The 20177-nt window shown below is 40.9% G+C and overlaps 1 protein-coding gene across 3 annotated transcripts in view; it reads right to left on the reverse strand.

Annotated features, from left to right (window-relative positions):
• Window positions 1-14885, reverse strand: part of OSBPL8 (oxysterol binding protein like 8) — a 79998-nt gene extending 65113 nt beyond the window's left edge. For 2 of the 3 annotated variants that reach the window (XM_014891941.2, XM_014891938.2), the window contains exon 1: window positions 14724-14883. The gene's annotated coding sequence lies outside the window, so the exon portion shown is untranslated. Of the gene's footprint in view, window positions 1-14723 lie in introns of all 3 variants that reach the window. The other variant, XM_088164967.1, reaches the window with a different exon arrangement.
• Between the last annotated feature and the right edge of the window lie 5292 nt (window positions 14886-20177).

Below are 20177 nucleotides of genomic sequence, written 5' to 3' on the forward strand. Positions count from 1 at the left end.
ATCTGTTCCAGTATTTCAACCATCTTCATTTTGAAATCAGGTCCTTTATGAAGTGGCTGAAAGTCAGAATCATCTTCACGTCACATTTCATGCCTTGTAACTTGCAAGGAGCTCTCTCGAAGCTGTTCAGTTACCCTTGACAGTGCTGCAGATGGCAGTATTTCACAGAGCTCACCTCCCTTCCCTAACCTGCGGCTAAGGACTGCAATACAGCGAATACACTGTAAGGGTGCTTCGAGAATCTTCAATTCTGGCATTTCCACAACATACCATACACAGTAAGAAAGTATACAAACTGCTTTAATTTGAAAAACAACCTCCTCAGGTGACTAAAGAAACGTACTGTAACACCAGTCAAACAGAAATGTCAAGTTACTGCAGGTGAGATCGTCCTTAAAACAGAGATCTACAATAAACTGTTGTCCTGTATGGGATTTGAGCACACTCAGACACTTCATTTCAGATTACCAAAAGAAAAATCGATTTTTCCACAGTAACTTCATATTTCTGACATAATTCTTCAGGTGTACATCTCGATTGCCTGGGCTTTCACCTTACTTGAAATTGAGGCACTTTGAGAAAATAACTGCCTGCAAAGAAGACATCTCAGTTTCACACTAAAATATAGTTCTAGCCTGTCAGCAACACACTTTCCAAGCAGAACCCCGCAAAGCAGTCACTTTTGTCTGGAAGTTGACTGTTCACATCATGGCAATGCACGGCACAAGCTTCACAGGAATGAACTACCACTCACTCCTGGAAAACATAAGTAACATGTATCCAAGTATATATATTGCTTTGACTTCCAATTCCCTCTCTTCCTAAAATTTGAGCAGGAGTTGCCAAAAGCAGAGGACACTATATCCCATTGCTACAACTCTTATGTGTTCTGCTGCACATGCCAGAAGCAGACTGAGGAGCAAGCTGTGCAAATCCCATGCCACCATCATGGCAGGATCACATTATTTCATAATGGGTTAGAAAAATGACTCCACCACTAGCAAGTCAGTAGCTTTAGGAACCACCTCAACAGCAATTTCAATGCTCCCCCAGATAAAATCCATCTCCTAGCTGTCAGCCTCATTATGCATCTCAAGCAAAGTGCATAAAACTAGCTCCCATGACACTGAGCATGCAAGCTTGTCTTTGTAATGCTCACAAATCCGAATTTATAGGAGTCTAGCATTTCTATTCCTTATGAGGAAGGACAGCCTGCTGAAGATCAAAATTACTGTCTTTGCTACTCAGCAAAATATTTGCTGGGAACTAGAAGATGCATGAGACACCAGAACAGTGACGAAGGAAGAGCAGAAGCCAAGACATGATAATGTGTCATCCTTATTAACTCAGGAAACAAAGTCCAAGGCTGCAATAGAGAGACTGATACCACTGCATTCCACCAGAGTATCAGCAGTAGGGCTCCTACAAGTGCTGGTCAGAGCAAATAAATTTATGCTGATAACAACCTCTCTGGACTCAGTACTGGGAGGAGTGGAGGGTTACTAATTTTGCTTTATAGCTTATGCTTGCAGTAATTTGTTTGAGGAGGGAGGAGACGTTGACAGAGGCACCTGAACTGCAGCTTCTCCCACACTATTACAATAGCATGATCTTTGCAAGGTAAGCAGCAAAGTCTGTCATGCATGGGACTCAAGTAGAGATATTTAAAATTTCACAACTGCAAAATATTCATGCATCATGCAAGCTTCCATCAGTGAACACCTGTATTTTCCTCCAGAGAAAGTGAAGCAAAGCACAAAAACACAGAAGAATGCTGCCAGGTTTCTGAATTGCTAAGACATGCAGGACAGCAGCAAAGAATTAAAAACAAATATACTACTATATGCTGAAATAAAAGGAGAGAGGTACACGAGGCTAAAGAAAAAACTTTCATGGACATAGAATAAAGCTGGGATGGAGAAAAGATGTTTAGAAATGTCAAACAATTATAACCAAAACAGTTAATGGCACAGGACCATCACCTAAAAGAGGACTACAGCAAGACAAATATGGAGATAAATGTATTTTTTTTTAAATCACAGAACAGATTTCAAGCAAACATGACCCAGCAATAGGATGGCAACTAAGGCTGCCAGAGCTCAAGTGGGCTTTTGTTCAGTACTGATGGCAACAGCAGCATTGTGTCAAGAAGAGGACAGATGCTAAGTGGAGTTGGTAAATTGTACCTATTATATCTGTGAGTGGTAATAAAAAAGCCTCATCATTTCTTTTCTTCTCCCTCACCTCTCAAGTCTTGGGACCCTTGACACTGGACAAGGGAGTGAGGATTCAACAAGAGTTTTCAGACTGAAAAAAGGTAAAACCCTGATAACACATGCACACCGTCCTTCACTCAGATCCTTTTCTAAGACTTCGCATGAAATTTGTTTAGCAATTACTTTTTGCGCGTCCACAATTTCCCGTCTGGGCTGCCCTGCTGCAGAACACACTGTGCAGATTGCAGGTGGTCAGCTATAGCAAGTTACAAGTCATTAAAACACCATCTGCTCCCTGACAAAAACAACAACAACAAATTAAAAAAACACCAAAAAACTCTCACATCCCTTTCTTCCTTCCTTCTGTCCAAAAGTTTACAGACAGAGGTGCAAAAATCAAACACCACCTCTTATGAAGGCACTAAACTATATTCAGAAAATTATTCTATGAGCCAAGAGCTTGCTTCCACAACATTTCCCCCAACACCTTAAAGCCAAATGAATCACAACAGATGCTACTCATTTGGCGAGAAAGATAACTCAAGCTTCTTAAAATCTGCATTTGTAAGATGGAAATATCTCCTAAGCAAGCAGTTTGTTTTAATCACTTACAAGAATCTGACAGTCAAAAAACCCCAACCAAACAGTTTAAATGAAATTGTTAGCTAATACTGGAAACTAATGCATTTTTTTAAACCCACAGAAATGTCTACGAAATGCCTACAATGAACCACAGCTCAAATTTGCGTGCAATAACTGCACACACGTTTCAGCCATCACTTTTGAACCCTATATATTGACATCAACACCAGGTCTCTCTCACTCTAATTTCCCTTACCTCTTCCTGGGCTGCCAGCACAAACGCTTTCTGACACATTAAATTCACAAAAAGTCAATTGCCAGACAACATTTTGCATACAGAATTAAAAGAAAAAACAATTTAAAACTCATTGTCTTCAGTCTTTAAGAACAATACACAAAGAAATTACCCTTCGCACTGTTTTCTTAAAATGCAACAAGCCTTCCTGAAGTTTAAAATTAAACCCAAAACCCAGAAGAGCCAGCAGTTTGAGAAGCCTGAGCCTCCTGTTGCTACACAGCAATACCAAATTGTTATAGAAAAATTACTGGTTTCTTCTTCCAAAGGCAGACTAAGCCATCTAATTTTTCTGATGGATCTTCATCAGCCTGATGCATAATATACTGTTGCAAGTTCTGATGAAGAAGACAGGAAAATACGATTTTTAACTGTTCTCAGCATGAGAAATGTCATGCTGATAGGTATTTCAGATGCATAATGAATTCTTATACCTGCTATAAGAGGAAGAATGAGTCCACAAATTATTATCCAGAATATTTAAGGAACAGAGTTCAGACATAAATCCATGTAAGGGAACCAAATGAAAATCCAGGAAGACATGCAAAGCTACATCTGTAATATATTTGTCTGAGATTCCTACCAGCAAATATTTAATCTATACAGGACGTAAAAATAAATAATTTCTTCTCTTTTTGAATGAAAGACTACAGGTGATACTTTGAAGCATTCACAGAATACAGCAACTGAAACATTACAGCTCAATGTTGACTTTTGTCTTATTCTCTTCATGCTTCAATTCCATCTATGCTGCTAATATGGCAATTAATAAGATGGAGATTATTTCAGTATATTTACACTAAGAGATAACACAAGTTCAAGTAGGTTATATTTACAAAAATAATCTATCACAGAGGAAAGTGACTTAAGATAAGCAAAAAAAGCCAGTTTTCTTAATTTCATAAAGAAGGATGAAATACAATTTGATATTTGATAAAATAAATAGTAAAAATGTGTGTATTGAAGTTCTTTTCTGGTCAATTAGTAACAAAAAATAAATATTTAAACTCAATAAATGGTAGAACATGAAGCCATCGATTTGTTACGCTTGAAAAATAACCACCACCTACCAGATATTCAATTTTCTTTTTGACATAAATCAAGGTCTGTTTAGGAAGATAGTAGAAATCAACAATAAGCTATACAAGGAAGCTTTTTAAGTCTACTGAAGACAACATTGTTTATAAGCCAAAAACAGGGGAAAAGTCCAAAAGCTTGTTTTAATTCAACAGGGATGTGTCTCTGAATACCAAAATAGCACAACCTGTAACATGTGATCTGACAGTGACTAGAGCAGAGGTCTTTCAGAAATTTAAAAAGAAAGCAAAGCAAAACCACCAAAAATCAAGCCCTCTCAGACTACAGGCCTCATTTCCTTGCACCAGTTCTTAGTTTACTAAAGAAGAAGGTATGTTTCCCTGCTCCAAGCTGACAGCCAGACCGAGCTGATGACACTGAAAAAACCTGATCATTAAGCTTCAAAGAAAAATATCCTTGTTAGTGCATGGAGAGGAATATTGAGCGGTGTTCTTTGAAGCACTGACAGTAAGTGGGTATAGTTAATATTTAATTGAAGTAGCTGACACGGTACAGATCCATCTGTACACTCTCTCAGGTTTATTTTTCGCCAGTTTCTCCTTCACTTTATAGGGCAGCTCATTGCCCTCTGTTCTGTGTTCTACCTTGATTAGAAAATAAAAACTTTCTGCTTGGTGCTCCTTTGCCTTAGCAGACTTCTTTTTTTTAATCAAAGGAGAACTTTTTTCATGAAGGAAGAACATTTCTTCTTGTTGATGATTTCAGAATTGTGTCTTAATTCTGTTTACACTCCGTAATTTTGTGAGTTATTTAAATACTTGGAATTGTCATTTCTGCTTGCCAGTATCACAGGCCTCAAGCCCTTTATTTCCTCTGATGACTTTCTACTCCAGGTATTTTAACACAGCTGTTTGCATTAAGGTTTATCCTGACCATTTTCAAGGCAGCACAGGTTTGCAACAGTTAACTACCATCCTGTCTGCAAGCTGGAATCAAGGTACAGTTTTTAAAAACAGCAAGCAGTAAATCTTTATAGGTAGCTTAGTGTGGGATCCTTAATTCTGTGTACAAAACAAGATTCAAATGTTAGCTTATTGGCTTCTCTGCACAAAGAGTACATTTTAATTCCAGAATTGTGATTTCAGCAGAGGAAATATGTATTGTAACATAAATCTCCCAGCCTCCAAGAGATCATAAAAGACAGGCCCGCAAGACCCTTAGTGTTAGAATTGTAGCTTGTAATGTATTGTTACATTCAATTTAGCTTTTTTTTAAAAAGACACTAATTGAAGCAGAGATACCTTCAAAGTCTGCAATTTCCATCATACAGATGAGCAAAGTTGCTTCACTTACCCATACCAAAAACAACTTTTTTCTTTTTTCCTAAAGGAGTCTGCAAATAAAAAGCAGGACTGCAGGTCACAGCTACTCTGACTTGTGTTAGGCTGAAGACCTAGCTGGGAGCCCTGCATTGAGAGCTGCCAGCTCACAGTTTAAAGGAGGTTATTCTAAGGTATTGCTAGGACACTCTTTCCTATGCAAATATATACATGCACACATGCAAATTATATTCTACAGGTTCAGCAAGTCCTTGCAGCAAAGCAGATACTACACAGGCCCTGTATCACATCCAGATAGCACATACCTCTAAGTAACACGGGCAAGCATAGCACTTAAGGAAAAGAAAAAAATAAACCCTCCTCCACCTAGTATTCCTCCACAGTGTCTGATCTATCTGAAGAAAATATAAGGGTATTGTCATCCCCTCTTCTAAAACTGATCTCCTGAAAAACAGATAAAGCCACAGTTAGTCAGATGGTGTCTAGAGCTACAAGAAATCAAACAGAAAAATCTGACAGAAAATTTCCTTCAGCACTTTAATGGTGATTTTTGTAGGAGACCAAGGCAGAAGACAGATGGTAAGTATCCAGTGAAATTGGAACTGGTAATGTAGCTGGAAGTTCAAATGAAGTAGACAGGATATATCTCACAAGAATAAGCAACAGTGCCAGATGTCTTTTCCTCGATAAAGCTAACAGAAGGAGGCCCTCACCATCCTACTTAGACAAAAAAAAGGACAGAAAAGAAGCAAAAAGGCCACCTCAACATTGGCAGGACAGATGCTATTAGGTTAGGAAAGTGATGCAAGTAGTCTTCACTCACAAAAGATACTCGTCCATTAGTAATGTGTTCAAGACATTCACTTCAAGTCAGCTAAAAAATCATAGCCAGATGTTCAGTCACACTAAATTAATCCTATCTGCTACTTTAAGGAAGAATTTAACAGCATTCCTCAGTCCTCCACCTTTCCCTCTCCTGTGTATTACCACAACTTTCATGACATTGACTGAATTAGAAAAGTATATTATCAGGGACAAAAATCAGAAGTCAGAAGCCAATACAACATTGTAAGGTTGCCCCATAAGTAATGGAAAGAGGAGAGTAGCAGATGAGAATCACTCATGATTAGCCATCTAGAAAGCTGGAAAATATGCAATAAAATCTAATAATTGATACAGAAATTTCTCCTTGTAGACCTTGTCCTTTGGCTTTTCAATACAATACCTAAATGATTTCTCCTGCTCCTCTCTTTTTGTCTCCCAAAGTGGAAAGAGGGCATTAAGAATAATGAGCATTAAGAGAAGAGAGCATGTCTGCATTATCTTCTGCTGCAGCAAAACCAGTTACTCAACTGTACAGTCATATAGGCAATATTTAACATGTTTTCCAAAATTATATTTTCTGGCATACTATAGAATAAATATGTGGTGGCTGCATAGTACATGTAACAAATGCACTGAGGTGAGGCAAAGACAAATTTTCCTTCCATTTGGCCCAGGTGTACAGTGCAGACTATTAACCAAGTTTAGCTGGTATACAATATCTCCATATGCCCATATTGTTCAGAAGGAGAACAAGCTATTAGAAACAATGAATTGACACTGAGCTGATGCCAATTTGTGGCACAAGTCTATAGAACTTTTCCTTTGCAGTTTTCCCTCTCAATCACACTAGCTGTTATTTACCATCTTCAACAAATAATTATTAAGCTTTAGACTTCGATTAAACACATTTATAATTACTCAAATACTCCTTGCTAAAAGGAGCAATAGCTCCTTAGAATGCTCCTTAGCGGCAATAGAAGTGCCACTTCCAAGTCTTGTCATTTTCATCTTGTTAATGTTTCAACTCAGGACCACTCCTCTGTTTCTAGAGCTGGTATACTAGAACACAGTTAACACTTCCCTTAGGTACCAACCTGATGTCTTTGGCTACTTTATTCCATATTTATGGAATATAGACTATGTATTAATAAAATAATCAGGTTTCAAGTACTTAAAATATAGATAATTTTTTAAAAGTTACTCAGTCTTCTTTATAAAAAAGATCCAGTAATCTTGAGTGTCCAATAGTCCCTCAAAAAGTACAGTACAGCAGTTTCCAAGACGTGGAAGAATGACAATGCTAGCATTAGCCATATTAGAGTATTCAACTTCTACCAAAAAAATTAAATTATACATCAGCCTATTTGGGGAAAAAGAGCACTTGGTTGACTTCACAGGTACTATTCACCTGAAAATTATCAAGGTCTGAAACAAAGAAAGCCGTTCCAGGGGTTAGCACCATCTCCACCCAGCATCACTCCTATCATTTACATCTCATTTAGCTCCCAGCTCTAACTCTATGGAGCCAATGCTCAGTCCAGCACACAAATGCAGTTTTATGTTCAGCAGCCATAGTGTAGGGTGGCAAGGAGTCAGCACGACTGACATGTTCCTACACAGGAAGCACAAAGATTATCTGTGCCTGTCTACAAAGCAGGAGATGCATCAATGGTAAGGTGCCTAAGAACAAATAAATGCCTCCATCAAGAAGATGAGCTGCCTCATTTCCATAATGCACATCTGAGGGTGGGGATGAGGGAGAAGAAAAATTAAGTGGTTCACTCTTAAAAGTCAGGCCCGAGTAACATAGACTGCATTGCCATAATACATCTGTTCTGACCAAAACATTTTCCTTGCATTATGTAATCAATTGCACTGCTCTAAATGGAGATCTAAATTGGCTCAGTTCTGTTCAGAGACACAAACTTGTTCTTGTGATTGCTTTCCACTGGAAAAAGTACTGAAAGAAACATCACAAGAGCTCTGATTATATGAAAAGCCTTATAACAGAGCTCTTATTAGACAAAGTTATGCAAGGAGAGAGACTGGCGACCTTCTACAGCCATGTTAAATATTTGTTTTCATACTTGTTATGTATTTAGTCTCAGACTGAAACTCTAGTAGGTTTCAGTCCTTCTCTTAGACTACTTCTCCAGTGATGAACAATAGCAAACCTGCTCTCCTGGTACAGTATGGTGCTGCTGTATGTGAGTCCCACAGTTGACAAACAATGAACTGCAGTTTATGCAGACCCACTGCTTTAATGCCTAAACAATATCCTAGCTATCTCTTCTGTGCTAAACAACACTATTTGACTAATGCAGCATAAAGGTTCACAAGTTATGCCAAAACCTCCTCTGGAAATAAACTGCCTCCTCTTCTCCTGGCAGCACCAGCATCCCACCCCACAAAGAACAAACCCTGCCCTGCTCCTCTCCACCACCCATCCCCACGCACATCGCCGGTCTCCGAGACGAGACTGCAAGGAACAGCTTGCACAGGGAGCGCCAAACTTGGGATTTATTCTGAAAGCGTCATGTGGCTGTGAACGGTCATTTTCCCTAACTCCAGTCATACACTCTGTATTTTCATGCCCTGCAGAAACAAACCACGATATTGCCTGCTTCAAAGAAAAACAGTGACCCATAAGCAGCTATTTACATCAGAACTAAACATGTAAAAATAAATAAAAATATGCTATTTAGTACTGAAACAAGCTTATATCACCATATATCCTCATACCAAGTGATCTTTTCCACTACGCTGCAACCAGACCAGGAAAAACTAATGTTTCAAGTTTTTCAATTCAGTGCCATTTAAGGAGTATCTATTCACAGATTTATAGCATTGCCACACTAATTTTTAAAACCTTCAAAGATTTCAAGACCATAAAATATTAATATATTAACTAAGAAATTAGATCAATGCAATATTGAAGCAAATGTCACCCATATTTTACCTAAAAAGAGTATTCACTTTGCCCGTAAAGGATGCTTTTTATTACAAGACTTAAAAGTAATTAGAAAAAAATCCACATGAAATTTCAAGCAAATGAACTTGCTGTGTACCTGGCCAAGTGTTTCACAAATCTTAATATATCACATTTCACCTTTAAAATAAAGCCAGGAATCTTTTATAATTTGTGAACTTGACACCAACTAAATCTATCATTTACCTTCACAAATCTTGTATCAACAATATGACTCTCCTTTTAACTATCACCAGCCAGTTATAAGTATTAAATTGTTTGTCTTAACTCTCCAAATCATCTGCAATAAATATGTCTAAAGAACATTTTTGAGGAAAAATATGCCAATCACTGAGATGTGGCCCTCTTAGGTAGTTGGAAAAAGACCTAGTGTACATGAGACAAAGCTGGGTTTGGAATGATGCTTCTGCCACTTGAAGAGTCACATAAACCATTCATGGCTGTTATTCATTACTTTGGGGTGGAATGAGAGGTGAAAAGTATCCTTTAATTTATTAAGCCTTGGGAATGCTTAGGAATAGATAAATAATACCCAAGCCACAGTTAAGTACCCAACTCTGTTTACTAGACTACCTGCTTACTATTGGCTTTAAACATGTGAATTCTTTAAAAATCCACTTATTTTCTCATGTGTAATTCCTTAAATAGCTAAAACTGTCAACAAAAAAAGTCTCCCTACAATGCTCATGCTTCTCTAATCTGAGCAAGAACACTCAATTAAATAATTTTTTTTCACATGCTTAAATGACCAGTATTATACCTGCACTTTCAAGTCAAAGCCTATTCAAAGTACCATGGCTTCTGTTTGCAGGCAAGAAAAAGATAACTCTGGAAGGAAACAAGCTGGTTTTCCTTATCTCAACTGAATAGTCACACTAACAGCTTCTGCAGTACTGCAACACAAACACTGGGTGACAGGATTAATGCACTGGAAAACAGCTGAACATACAGATAAGCTTATGAACTAGCTCAAGCTTAGATGCAATGAGAAGTCTTTCAAATGGATGAATGAATGGTTAAATGGGGAAAAAAAAAAGGAAGCTAAGATAAACACATTCCCATATGGTGTCAAAGTCTCTGTAACCTTAAGAACTTCTTGAGAGACAGATGTAGCGTTTTGAGTGGATGAATGGTAAGTGCTGTACCCTGTACTGAGGGAACAAGCTGAGATAAAACCACACATCCACAATTAAGAGTGTGAAGAAAATGAGGTTTATTTATTCCTCTTCTAGCACCAGAAGTCCAAGCTATTTCCTCAAAGTGAAAATCTTACTTCCCAAATGCCTCCTACCATCTGTCAAACAGTTTTAGCTGTTCTCAAGAAGCTTCTTATGCTACTATACACGTTACATCTGCAACAGATTTCCTTCTTGTAGAGTACAGATGGGATTAAACACTGTTTTATAACAAATATAGCAAAATACTGCTCCAGATTTCAACTGTGTACAATCCAGAACCAGTTACTCTGAATAAAACACTTTTAATATATCTGCTCCTAATCAGTGGCCTATTATGAGCACTGTTTCCCAAACTTCACTTGCTGCATTTATAGAATTCAACACTCTATACAGGCCTTCCTTTTAAAAGCCAACGTCAGTCCTCACAACATCAAGTTCCACCATGGTCTGAAATTACCTAAATGAGACAAATCACCAGAAAAACCTGCAATTTGCTGTTCCCACAAGCTAGACAAGCATATATTTTAAGACAAAGCTACATAGAGCTGCTTCCACTGCATCTAAACTGATGGAGTTCCTTAGGCAGAGAAACTACCTCCTTCATCAGAAGCTGATTTATAAAAACATCCCCAAAACAACACAGATTTTTAAAGTCCAAATTAGTCCACAAGGCAGCAACAATATATCTCCTCTACTAGTTATCAATACTATGAAATATTTTTCCAAGTCAGTAACTCATTTTTTCTAATTTCTGATTACTAGACCTTCCAACACAAGTTAGAAAACTTGAGCAAGTCACATTTGTCTCAAGAGAAGCAAAGCCCTTCACACTGCTCCAGCTTTAAACTCAGAACATGACTCTCCACATTGTATCAGTGGGAGAGGTATAGGCAGCAGAGGGAAAGAAGGGAACTATTGTACCAGCTGAAGATAAACACAGACGATATCAACTTTACCCAAAAGACAATAGAACAGCAAAAGAAATCACCCAAGCAAAATTCAGAGACAGTCCTCTAAAATCAATCAAAGGCTTTGGGAAAACCATTTTTTGTTGCTGTCACGTTTTTTTGTTGGACTGGGGTTTTATTAAACAAAACAAATGACCAAGACTGTGCTCATCATTTCTGCCCATCATTTCTTCTGTCTTAAACGGGTCTTATTTCTGAATTATATTACCATCAACCACTTGTTCTAATAGAAGATAATTGTAACTGCTGTCTAACAAACCAGAAAAGAGTAACTAATTCAACATCATTATGACCACATCAGAATCCTGAGGGGGGAAAAAGAAAGCTAAACAGTAGACGCAGTTCACTCCGGAAATCATTTAAAGAATCATTTCACACTTAGAAGCAGTATTTTTAACTTCCACACCAATTCACCCAAACAGCCTAGGCGAAGAACTATGCTGTTTCACTCTTCCTGTGAAAACAGTGACTATACAAATACCTCCCTCAAAAAGCTTTCTGCTACTGCTCCTCTGCTTCCCAACTTCACATCTGCCACAGAAGCAAGATCTTCATGAACACCATAGTCTATTAGGAAACACAATTTACCTGACAAGATGTTCACATTACAGTTCACAGGATAGGATCAGCAACTTCTGTGTTTGTGCTACTTTAATTACATTGCATAGACTGGAGAAAAACCCACACTTATTGGGAGTAAGACTATGCTGTTTTCTACAGCTATCACTATTTCTTCACTGAAGGTCTTTTTTGTTTTCCTTCACAATTCTCTGTTTTGTTGAACAATAAAAATTGTTCTTCTGTGTTTAACCATAAATTGAGTTTGAGGAATGTTCATTAAAAAGAAACTAACGGAACTAAACCAAACCACATTGCTTAGCCCATTAGGAAGTTTAAAGTATATGACATTATGTATATTCTCCACAAATTTATTTTCTGTTCTGAAGACCAAGAGACAAATTAGCTGACAGACAGCCTAAAGCAACAGGAATTACACAGCACAGGAAGGGAGAAGGGAGAAAAAGCCCTTAGAAAACTCTCTTGCATGCTTCAGAATTTGTGGGAAATGCAGTGGGGAAGCAGGTGATAAAATAGTAATCAGTGAAGAAATGAAAGCCTAATAACTGACTCGACACAGCTCATTAAAACTTGGCTGAGTGTTCTATGCAAAGATTTACTGGACGGAGAGGAAGCTGGAACACAACTTCACAGAATACAAAGTATGCATAGTTTCTTTACCAGGGAGTTGCACAACTATTTACTTCAAAGTGTAACAGCAGACCAGACAAAAGAAAATGGGTAAGTGCTGCAACGCCTCAGACCCTTCTTGATCACTTCAACAGAATTTAAGAAACGGCTATCTAAAAATGAGCCATCTTCAATAAACTTCCCTTCCCCCTAAATTTTCCTTTCATTTTTGCACTTTATTTCCCTTTGGAGCAAAACCTGAGATAATGCAGTAAGCACTATTAAAAGCACGGGAGCATAGAAGTCTGACTTTCTGTGTCAATTCAGTTCCCCATAAAAAGTGTACGAGTCCAACGTTGTTCCCTGTGATATTAGAAAATTCCTCCTTGTGCTGTAAAAGTTCACAAACATCAACAAGCATTTATAAAACAGAGTTTGAGGTACTCTGGAGGTTTACACATGCAGCAGAGATATGAGCTAGATAGCCCTTTACTAAAAAGTCATTTTTAAACTAATATGACAAAGTAGCCTGTCTAAAAGGAGTTCTTCCCCTGACCCAAGATTAAAAAAGAAAAAGGATTATTTATTGCTAGGTCTAAGCTACATCAGCCTCGAAATATTTGGTCTACTTACAACACGATTTTTAAGAGTCTTTTCCAAGCTAAATGATTCTAAGATCTTCACAACTCTACAACAAAAAAAATAAAGAAGAGCCAAAGGGCCCACAAGTGACCAAAATCACACACCTTTTTTTGCCCCATCTAGTTTCAATTCTGAAGTAGACACATCAAATCAGCATCAGGAAAGGAGGGCTCTATGGCCAGGTTTTAGAAAGTTGCATAATCACAAAACTAATTATTTCAAAGCTCAGGAGTTTTGATTAAAAACTAGTATTTGGCTAAAACAACAAATTACCTCAGAAGTTTGCAGGGATTCTAAAACAAAACAGCACACAGAAAATTTCACCAGCCTCTTCTACAGCCGCTTGATAGCCAACAATGCAACTATGTTCTTCTCATAGTTTCCGCATCATTTAAAACCAGAACTGTATCAACTCTAAACTCTCACTGAACAGATCTGACAAAGACAATGGGAAGCACTGCTCCTCATACGGTTCTGTTACTGCCCATTATGCTCACTGCGGACTAACAACTCAGTACTAACTCCTGTCTTTTCAAAACTTCAAAACTGACGTTGATAACGAGCATTAGCAGGGTGCATTAACACTTAACAGGTGAAACAGATTTATATTTCCTATGATTAAGTTGAAATGATTGACGTTATCAAAGCTGCCAGATGAAAATCAACTCTTTTTGAAAGGTATCCTGATCTCAGTCTCAAGAACTCTGTTTTGGACAGTGGCAGAACAAAACGTGTTAGAAACACCTTCAGTGACACACTGAAGGCTTTCCTCCTCTCAGGAGAGCTCTACAGCGCACTGCTCTAACACACAATTTATGAACACTACTATTCCGAGCAGCCGTGTGAGCCCCATGCGAACGATCACCGAGTTGGCGGAGCCCAGGTTCCCCGGGACGTGAGCCACCGGCAAGGCCTGCTCACAGGGACAGAGCAGCGCGGCTGGCAGCGCCACGGGACTGGGGACACCAACCAGGCTTCGCTCCCCGGAGCCCGGCTACAGCGCAAGACTGTTTTGCCATTGCGAGGGGAAGGAGGTTACCGGCAGGCACGGGAGCTGCATTTTAACTGCATTTAACGCGAGCGGTTCCAACGGCGGCTTGCGGCCGGGCGGGCCCGGGGTGCGCGCACGGCACCGGCCGCAGCCGGCCCGTGGCTCCGGAGCCCCCGGCCGCGGTGCCCGGCTCCGCTGGGCCGTGCTGGCGGCCCGACACCGCTCCGAGCCGCCGCAGCCCGCTCAGCCTCGCCCGCGGGACCCAGCAACGCCCCCAGCAACGCCCACCGGGCCCGGCGCTACCGGAGACCCGGGGGTCTCCCAGCAACGCCCGCCCTCCCGGCAGCCGGGGGTAGGCGGCACGCACCGCAGCGCGGCCCCGGCGGGGACCAGCGTGGCACCGTGGCACACGCCCCCCGCCTCCCGTCCGCAGCCGCTGCGGCGCTGCCCCGGAGCCGCCGCTGCCCTCACCTCTGCCCGCAGCAGTTCCGGCGGGAGGCGCCGAGGGGCGCCCGGCCAGTGCGGGTGGGCGGCGGCCGGGACCCCTCCCCTGCAGGCACGGAGCGCTCCCGCCGCTCGGCTCCCGCTGCTGCCGCCGCCGCCCCGCCCGGTCGCCGCCGGATCCGCTCATCCGCCGCGGCGGGAGGCGCGCGCGCAGGCGCGGGCGGCGGCGGCCCCGCCCCGCGGAGCTGCGCGTGGGGGGGCGGGGCCGCGGGAGCCGCCGCAGCGCCGGGAGCGGGCCCGGAGCCGGCGGGAGCGGGGAACCCGGGAACCCCGGCTGTGCCGAGCGGCGCTCGTCCTGCCCTGGGAACGCAGCGAAATGCACGGGCAGAGGTGGCACGGCAGCGCTGGAACATCACCCGTGGGGTTACGGCATCACTTAGGCAGCGGAGAAGTTGTAACAGTGGAAATAAAATGCGGTCTAAAGCACGCCCGAAAAACTGCTAGACGTGGTCTCAGGTGAACATCACAACAGAAACCCCGCATTGCTGTTTTTCTTTCATCACCTCAAAATGTGACTTTTCAGAATCATAGAATCAGTTAGGTTGGAAAAGACCTCTGAGATCATCAAACCCGACCCCTGACCCAACACCACCGTGTCAATTAGACCATGGCACTAAGTGCCACATCCAGTCTCTTCTTAAACCTCCAGGGACGGACGGTGACTCCCCCACCTCCCTGGCCGGCCCGCTCCCATGTCTAATCACCCGTTCTATGAAGAAATCCTTCCTAATGTCTGACTTAAACCTTTCCTGCTGCAGCTCATTGCTGTGTCCTTTTGTCGCTAGCTGGCTGGGAGGAGAGACTGTCCCTCGTCTGGCTACACCCTCCTTTTAGGGCGTAGGAGACAGCAGTAATGTTACCCCTGAGCCTCCTCCTTGCACTTTTAAACACATCCTCGGTACTAAGAATCACCATGAGCAACTTACATTTATTACTGTATTTCAAGTGACAACAGCGTGTACCTCACATTGTTGACAGCGCTGAAAACAGTAGCAAGATGCAGAGCATGCACTTAGGTCAAGGGACAGCGCTGTCAGTACATTCAGAAGATATCTGGCACCTTCAGTACTGACCCCCAACAAATGACACAGGATTAAAGTTTCCAACTCCAAAAATCAGTCTTTTTGCTTCATCCAATTTTCATAAAATCATCTGCTATATCTCAATTATGTAGCAGTGTGACTAGGAGTCCATTATCTTGGGCTAATGTTCCACTCATAATCTTTGTTCTGTTCTTGGAATCAGAGTTAATTAAAAGGTTGGCTATTCTTTCCTCAGTAGTTTTTATTGCTTCTGGAGAAAGATGTGCATATATTCCTGGCTGTGGAAGATTGCTTTGTCTTCTCAGCACTGAGGTAAAATGCTGAATTAATACAGAGAACATATTTAATGATAAAAACAAAATTGAAGTTTCTTTGTACAAAGCTTTTTATAATTAAACAGTACTTCTTCCCAAAGGAGGGCTCTGGAATGAGATAATTCACTCTGACAAGAGCTACTCACCCAGGCTTTCTTACTGTGGAGCTTTAGTTCACAAGGGTGGTTGCAGTCTACAGAACAGACCGAGTCTAGCTTTGGGAAGCAGTCCTGCACATGTGTGCAACTCATGACTCATTTATGTCTTGCCTTGTGACAGAGTAATGCTTTAAAAGCTATTTTCAAAGACACCATATTTCACACTTCGACACTTTGAGAGCTCCATAAAATCATGGAGTTCTTCAAGTCATGCTAAACACCCGTGGAGGGGTCACAGTTTCAGATGTACAAAGTATGTGATATCAGGCTGCTGTGTGCAGCTGGGTGAGTATGCCACACTATGCTTTTTGCTTCTCCTGGAGGGCACTGGTAAGCTCTTGTTACTTATTCCTCAGAGTGCTTTCCTGGCTGTATAGAGCTCTTGTATTCTTGTCTGAGACAGAAGGAGGAGGCTGGCAGCACATCGGAGTAGCAGGAGTTTATGGAAAACTCAGGCCTCTCCTCACAGGGCTTACACTGAATCATATGCATGCTGATGCTTTCATGGGTTGTACAATGCTGAATTATGTCTCTCATTTTTATTGAGGGATCTCCTATAGGGTAAATGGTGGTGAAATGCCCTTAAAGTATCACAGCTTCAGAGCTGCAGACACAGAGAACTGATGAGTAGTGGAAGTTTGCACCTCACTCCTTAGAAGATTGTCAGGTGGAAAAAATACTTAATTATCATCACAAATACAGAGAATGGTTTAGGTTGGAAGGGACCTTTAAAGATCATCTAGTCCAAACTCCCTGCCAAGTGCAGGGATGCTTCCACCTAGACCACGTTGCTCACAGCCCCAACATGGTCTTAAGTGCTTACAGGGATGAGACATGAGCCACCTCTCTGGACAATCTGTTCCAGTCTTTTACCACCCTTAATTTTAAGGGATTTCTTCCTTATATCTAGTCTGATTCTGCCCTTTTTCAGTTTAAATCCATCCCCCCGTATCCTATCACTACACACTCTTGTAACAAGTCTTTTCCCTGCTTTCTTGTTGGTCCCCTTTAGGTACTGGAAGGGGCCATAAGGTTTCCAGAGCCTTCTCTTTTCCATGCTGAACAGCCCCAGTTCTCAAAGCCTCATAAGAGATGTGCTCTATGCCTCTGATCCTCTTCATGGCCTTCCTCTGGACTTCTTTTCAGCAGGTACAGATCCTTCTTTTGTTGGAGATCCGAGAGCTGGATGCTCTGGACTAGGGAAAGCATTTGCCTGCACTGTATACATCTGTGACCAGAAATAAACAAACAGGAAGCCCACAGCTAGCAGAATAAAAGAAATACCTTTTTTTTTTTTTTTCTGTAGAAACACCAGAACTACCAATCCTGTTAATATGAGGGTCAGAAAAAGGATGGGGAAAACTGCTCCATGAAAAGGGAGAAGCTGCTTTCCATCTTTGACATAGGCTTTTAATTAGGGCATATTTTCAACCCATCTGAAATAGCAGAGATTTGAGTAACTTAAAGGACAACCTGATGTTTGAGGTTGTCAGGGTATGGCAAGCACAGGACTGTTCCATGAGGGAAAGGTGAGTGGGGGGCCAAAATTAGTAACATACCTGTCAGAGCAGGTACCTCACCATCCAGGACCCACTCTCACACTCAGGTGAGCCAGACAGACCTAGAAACAGTCACAGTCAGCCACAAGTCCAGATCATAAGGCAATATCACAACGGAGAGAGGTAAGGTGAAGCCAGGAGCAAAATCCCTCAGTTGTGTTTAGGATGAGGTCCAGCAACCACCAAGGCAATAAGACCAGGCTGATGTCGAGCCAAGAAGTCAAGCCAGAGGCTGAAGCTTGAATCAAAACCTACCATCTCACAGACTTAATACTCTTCTGACACAGCTCCAGCAAGGAGTAAGGGCCCAGGGCTGTGCTTAAATAGAGCTCTTGGGCCTATGGGTATAAGTAGAAGCTGCAGATGAGGCTGCTTAGAGCCATTAAGGCTTATTAGTGCACTCAGGACCACAAAGAGTTCATCTGATGCCACTTTTCCTTATAGAGTAAAATTTGCAATAATAGATTGAAGCAATCTTTTTACCTCAGCTACCCACAGCTGCTTCTTTCTGACTCAACTCTTGCGAAAGGAGGTGTGAAATGGTGACAGAAGAGTTCTGTGCTAGACATGAAGCTGAGCCACAGGAAGAACAACTTCCACCTGAAGTGTGGGAGCTTCTGACAGTGCCACCATCTCAAGGTTCATTCCCAAGTGCATCTGTTCTCAGAAAACAAGACAAAATGCTTCAGAGTTGAAGGTGAACAACAAAAAGGCAGAGTGTTTTGTTTTGTGGTTGTGCATATCTTTGATTATGATATGCACATGATTAGGGTAGGTAGGTGCTGTAGGAACACAAACAAGCTCTGTTCAAAAAGAAGATAGGAAAATTAGCACTATTCTCAGATAACATGCTTGCAGAGTCGCTAGAGGATATTCATTGTAATCCTGCTGGGTGTTGTCTTATTATCTAGTGTTAATACACACCACAGGGGGTTTTACTGGTAAAGGAAAACAGAAAGACTAAAAGCAACAGCAGAGTCTGAAATAAAGTGAGAATTCTGCAGTCCTGTCGAGGAAGACTTCTGCACATACTTTATTTTTTAGTTTTTCTGAAGTGGGTAGTAGTTTCCTGCTACATCTACAGATGTAGAGGACTCTGAAAACATGGGGTAAATTACCAAAACCAGAAAAAAAACCCCAGAAATTATTTATTAAAAATTTTAAGAGTAAAAATACAGCAGTTTTGTGTTTTCAGGGAAGCTGTCTTCCTTGCTTTTCCTGGAAGTTTCAGCTTCCATCTGTCATAGAGAACAGAGCTTTAGTTCTCAACTTTAAAAAAAAGCATTTTTATTAAAAGTTAAAACTGGGACCTTTGTTCTAATTAACAAAACTTGGTTTTAATTAAAAAGCAGCAGGGGTTTGGCAGAGAAGCAGAAAGCTTTGCAGGTTAATGCTCACTTAGAGTGGTTTTAGGCTGTTCTGTTGGAAAGAAGCTCAGAGTCCCTCCTTTGTGGGAGAGCCTTAGTGCTGCTAGAGAGTCATCAGCTCTGTGGCCTCTGAGCTCTCACTGTGGTCTCACATCTCTCTGTGGCCTCACTACAAAGCTTCATGTTTTGGAGTGATTATCTGCATTCTGACGTTAGTGAAATCAGAATTTTAATTAAAATTAGAGGATTATTAAAAGAGGATTATTAAAATTAAAGGATTATTATTATTGGGTGGTGTTTAGTAGTAGCCTTTTTATTATTGACTTTGGTAATGCACAGTTGGTTTAGAGAAAATGTTTTGAAGCTTTAAAACCACTGACATTGCTAATGATTTGAGTCTCTTCTTTAAAGTCAGCATGTTTATGCTAATTAAAAATGAGATGAAAATATTTCCACTTTGATTCTAAAAGCTGTATGGAAGATATCTGAAGTATTTCTTATTTACAGCACAGTAATTCTCACTGTCTTCAATTTCTTCACAGTTTCGAATGCTATCCTTAGGAAATTGCTTTTGCTGCAGTAATCCATCATTTACCCCAGTCATTCATGGGGCTAACATAAAAGAAGTCAAACTTAGTTTTCCACTGTTAGATCACATTTTTATTTTATTAGATGCAGAAGTACTCATTCTGTCACAGACCTTGGCACTGCAGAATGTTCCTCCCTCCTTCAGATCTAAGCTTGTCTCTATGAGATGTGTCAGTCCTGATTTTCTGCATTATATTTAGTTATTTAGGACATGATGTTACAGGATTTTTAATTCAACTCGGGCATTTTTCAAGTACCCGCATATTTTTATTCTTTTGCATCACCAGTTCAAGTATTCTTAGCCCTGATCTGGTTTGTGTTTTCTGCAGCTTTCAGTATGCTCTTGTCTGACAAGTTCTCTTTAAATATCTGCTGTATCAGCTCCTCTTCTG

This window comes from Sturnus vulgaris, chromosome 5, assembly GCF_052056855.1.
Source record: "Sturnus vulgaris isolate bStuVul1 chromosome 5, bStuVul1.hap1, whole genome shotgun sequence".
NCBI classification, from domain to species: domain Eukaryota; kingdom Metazoa; phylum Chordata; class Aves; order Passeriformes; family Sturnidae; genus Sturnus; species Sturnus vulgaris.